Source organism: Lynx canadensis, chromosome D1, assembly GCF_007474595.2.
Source record: "Lynx canadensis isolate LIC74 chromosome D1, mLynCan4.pri.v2, whole genome shotgun sequence".
NCBI classification, from domain to species: domain Eukaryota; kingdom Metazoa; phylum Chordata; class Mammalia; order Carnivora; family Felidae; genus Lynx; species Lynx canadensis.
Genome location: NC_044312.2, coordinates 103,753,223 through 103,757,913, shown reverse-complemented (window position 1 = coordinate 103,757,913; position 4,691 = coordinate 103,753,223). Strand labels below are relative to the sequence as shown.

The window sequence follows — 4,691 nt, the reverse complement described above, 5'->3', positions numbered from 1 at the left end:
ACATGACAACCAGAGAGAGGAATGAAACTCACCTGTAGATGAAGTCACACCTGCTAAGAGAGAAACAGAGCAATTAGAAGACCTCAAATAAGCCTAACTGTGCTATTTGTTACATGCATAAAAAAGAATCACGTATAGATTTTGGAAATGAAATACTGGAACTCTGAATAAAAAATCTCAATAGAGGGAGTGAACAGCAAAGTGGCAAAGTGGATAGAGTTGACAATCACAAAGCTGGAAGATCTAGAAGATTCTCTCAGAACACAACCTGAAAATGAAGACGAGATGGAAAACACGAAAGAAAAGAGAAGCGAACAACGCTGACAAGTCTTAACATCCATCCAAATGGAATTCCAAAAAATGAGAACAGAGCAAATGGGGTGATATAAACAATTTAAAAGGAAAAAGAGGAAAGAGGTAGCAGAAGCAGCAGATTTTCAAAAAATGAAGAATGCCTTCAGATTGAAAGAACTCACTTAAAAGCTGAGTGTGAAAAGAACTCATTAGATATATTACTATGGAATTGCCAGCATCAATGATGCTGACAAGATATGATAAGCCTCCAGAAAGAGGGAGCAGGCTGGTTATGTTCAGAAGAATAACAATCACACTGACTTCAGGGTCCTCATGAGCAGCCCCAGATACTTACCAGAGAAGTGATAACATTTAAGTTCTCAGGAAAGGTTCAGCTCTAATGATAAGGTTTAATTTAAGGCCAACTACAGTCATAAAGACAGGCAAAACACTTAATTAGAAGGACAGATTAAAATAATTTTTGCACATACAGTAACTTGGAAAGCTTAACACAGAGAGTCTTTTAAAATGAGGTATAGATTCTGTGTCTCCCTCTCTCTCTGCCCCTCCCCCGTTCATGCTCTGTCTCTGTCTGTCCCAAAAATAAATAAAAACGTTGAAAAAAAAAATTAAAAAAAAAAAGGGGCGCCTGGGTGGCGCAGTCGGTTAAGCGTCCGACTTCAGCCAGGTCATGATCTCACGGTCTGTGAGTTCGAGCCCCGTGTCAGGCTCTGGGCTGATGGCTCGGAGCCTGGAGCCTGTTTCCGATTCTGTGTCTCCCTCTCTCTCTGCCCCTCCCCCGTTCATGCTCTGTCTCTGTCTGTCCCAAAAATAAATAAAAACGTTGAAAAAAAAATTTTAAATGAGGTATAATTGGGGCACCTGGGTGGCGCAGTCCGTTAAGCGTCCGACTTCAGCCGGGTCACGATCTCGCGGTCCATGAGTTCGAGCCCCGCGTCAGGCTCTGGGCTGATGGCTCAGAGCCTGGAGCCTGTTTCTGATTCTGTGTCTCCCTCTCTCTCTGCCCCTCGCCCGTTCATGCTCTGTCTCTCTCTGTCCCAAAAATAAACGTTGAAAAAAAAATTAAAAAAAAATTTAAAAAATAATAAAATGAGGTATAATTTACAAACACACAGATCTTAGGTTATAGTTCAGAGAGTTGAAACAAGCTTACACTCTTGAAACCTGCATCCCTTCCAAAAAATAGAACAATTCTATCACCTCTGAAAGTTCTTTTATGCCCCCTTGCCAGTCAATTCACAGCCTTACTAGACACAACCATGGTTAAGATTTCCTTAGTGATTCGTTTTTCAAGTTCTTGAACTTCATAAAATTAGCACCACATACTGGGTACCATTTTATGCCTGAGATTTCCATTCACCAAAATGCTTGTGAGACACATCAGTGCTGTTGCACATCTCAGTATTTCACTTAGTGTATTGCTGATAATGTCCCATTATATCCCATCATCTATGGGTATGATCTGTTCACCCACAGGCCCATGTCACAACGGATAGCTCCATCAAACTGGATTGCAATATTTTGCATTCTAAACTAGATAAATATTGGAAAAGACAAGTCCAGTTAATTCTGTACTATTTTCAGTAGGGATAGCCTGACTTTCCTCAGCAACCATATGATCAGTCCCCACATGATTGTTTAGGGGCGCCTGGATGGCTCAGTCAGTGAAGCGACCAACTTCAGCTCAGCTCATGATCTCACGGTTCATGAGTTCGAGCCCTGTGTAGGGCTCTGTGCTGACAGCTCAGAACCTGGAACCTACTTCAGATTCTGTGTCTCCCTCTCTCTCTGCCCTTTCCCCACATGTGTTCTTGCACACTCTCTCAAAAATAAACAAACATTAAAAAAATAAGCATTTGAAAAGAGTTTATTGGGTAACAGAGTAGGGAGAGGAAGACACAGGAAGACCCACTGCTCCCCCTCTCAATTCAGAGTCCCCTGAGCTGTGAAGGGGACTGTTTTTTTTTTCTTACACGGCTCTGGTAGGAGGTCCGTGACAGAACTCCATACAAGTGGGGCCACATCTGGGCCTGGCTGTGTGGGGCTGGCTGTATAAAGATGGCCAGCCTACTTTCAGTTACTTCGTGTGACCCTGAAGACAGGAGATGGATGGCCGAGTTGTGGATCTGGGTCAGGGGTTCTTGTGAAACACTGGTTCCAGCTCCTCTACAAGCTCCCCAGGGGGCATACTGGCAGCCACCTGCAAGGACTGGAGGCTGTCCACCTGCAGTGGTAGGGCAAAGTTGATGGCAGGGTTGATGGCCAGGCTCAAGGGTGAATGTGGACCTCGCTGGACCAGTTCTGTCCCCAAGTCCTTCCAGTAGCTTCTGGCAGCGGGCCAGCTGGGCCTTAAGTCAGTCTTCACATTGACATAAATGTCACTGGGCCTCCGGGGCAGTCAGTGGGGGAACTGCTTCCGAAGAGTGTGCTCCACCAGGTCCAGTTCTGTCTCAAGGGTCCCACGGGGCTCTCAGTTTCCTGTCGTGCTGGGTGCCTCTCTCCAGTCCACGTGCCTTGTCCTCCACATTCACACAGCCCACTCACCCCTTTCCACAACTGGCCACTCAGCGTGGTGTGCATGACCCCGGGACCCCCGGAGGGGAAAAGAAGGAAAGAAAGCACGTAATGGGAAGCCCTGGGCTCTAGAGCCAGCTGCCGGGAGTGTGCACGAATTGGATGGATTCTTAAGAAATGCAAATATAGAAGACCTCTCTCTGTAGCTAATGTTTCATTCTCTCCTAGTCTTAGGAGCATACAACTACTGAGGATATTTAAAATGAACAGAATTTTGGACATTTCACATGGCTTTATCAGTGTCATTCTACCGCCACCTCTCCTTGCGTCAGAAAACACAATCTCGTGAGGTGGACACCACTAGCCAAGCCATCCAAGTCACCAACATCCTGTGCTTTGATGCGATGCATTGAGAAAAACACAATCTTGAGTTTGTACATCAAGTACGTCCCGCATAACTTGAATCGATTAATGAGTGAACATTCAAACCCAAATTGGGGGTATTCTGAAAAACACTGGCCTACACTTTTCAAAAACATCAACATCATGAATGAAAATGAAAATGTGAAAAACAGTCTCAGGTTAGAGAGGGCTAAAGTGATTGCAGTTAAGTGCAAAGTGTGTCAACAGATAAGAAGCTGCCAGAAAAATAAATTGCTATAAAGGGCATTATTGAGATAAATTAGAAAAATTTTAATATGGACTATGTATTAATAATATTGTTAATTATATTGTATTAAAGCCAAGTTTTCTGATTAAAGCCAACTGTTTTGCGGTTATATAAGAAAATATCACTGTATTTATACACTAGTTAGGGGCTAAAGGATCATGACGCCTAAAAATGTGCCAAATGTTGATGATTTTGAATCCAAATGAAGAGTACCAGGCTGTTCAATTTACAACTCATGGACTTCATTAGGTCTGAAATTCTTCAAACATACAATCGTAACAACAACAAAAAAGCTATTTAGCATTAGAAATTTTCTGATTTTTAAAAATGAAATAAATGAACCAACAATACTCATCAACTGTTTTTAGACCCATTCATGTTTTCTTTCTGTAACTTTCTGTGGATCATTGTGGACTCAGATTGAACACCCCCCTACATTCTACAATCATTACTCTCCTTTCTGAGCTCAAATTGTGACAACTTTGGTCAGTGGTTTCCCTTTTAGGTCAGCTGCTGTGTTCATTTGACATGACCTCATTAATTTTAAGACATTTTCTTGCATTGTAGAATGAAAAACTTCCAAGAACTTACAAAAAAAAGTTGGTCTTATAAAAATCTGCCTTATCCAAATGTGAAATCAGCTATTTTTCCAACAACTTTTTCAGTGTGAAAATGGTTTTAGAGACCATAATCTCTATGGAGCCACATAGAGATTAATCTCTGTGGAGCACACTGTCATCTGCAGAATCTGAAGAAATAGCACATATCTCACTCAATTGCTATAAATACTAAATGAGGTAATTTATATATAAAGTACTGAGCAGTGTCTGAATTTTAGTAAATACTCAACATCTGCTTTCCCTTCCCCTTTCCTTTTTCCTCCTCTCACTTCCTCTTTCACTAGAATAGAAGAATTCAGGGAACCCTTGAAGACAAGTGTGTCCATCAAGGAAAGAGAAATATACAAATCCTACTGATGGGTCCAATAAAATGAGAACTGATTGACCACTGGGTATATGAAGGTGGAAGTTAACGGTAAACTCTGATGATGCCCCTCCATAAACTGAAGGGGACTGAAGCCTGACTGGAGCTGTTCAAAGAGACAACTGTAGAAGAGGAAACGGAGACACCAAATACAGACAAATAGGAGCAAAGTAATGAAGTGTAAATGACTCGAGAAGTTATTTCTTTT

General features: G+C 42.1%; 1 pseudogene; it reads right to left on the bottom strand.

Moving 5' to 3' along the window:
* Positions 1-256: 256 nt before the first annotated feature.
* On the bottom strand, positions 257-2,895 carry LOC115526427 (annotated as a pseudogene).
* Positions 2,896-4,691: the final 1,796 nt, after the last annotated feature.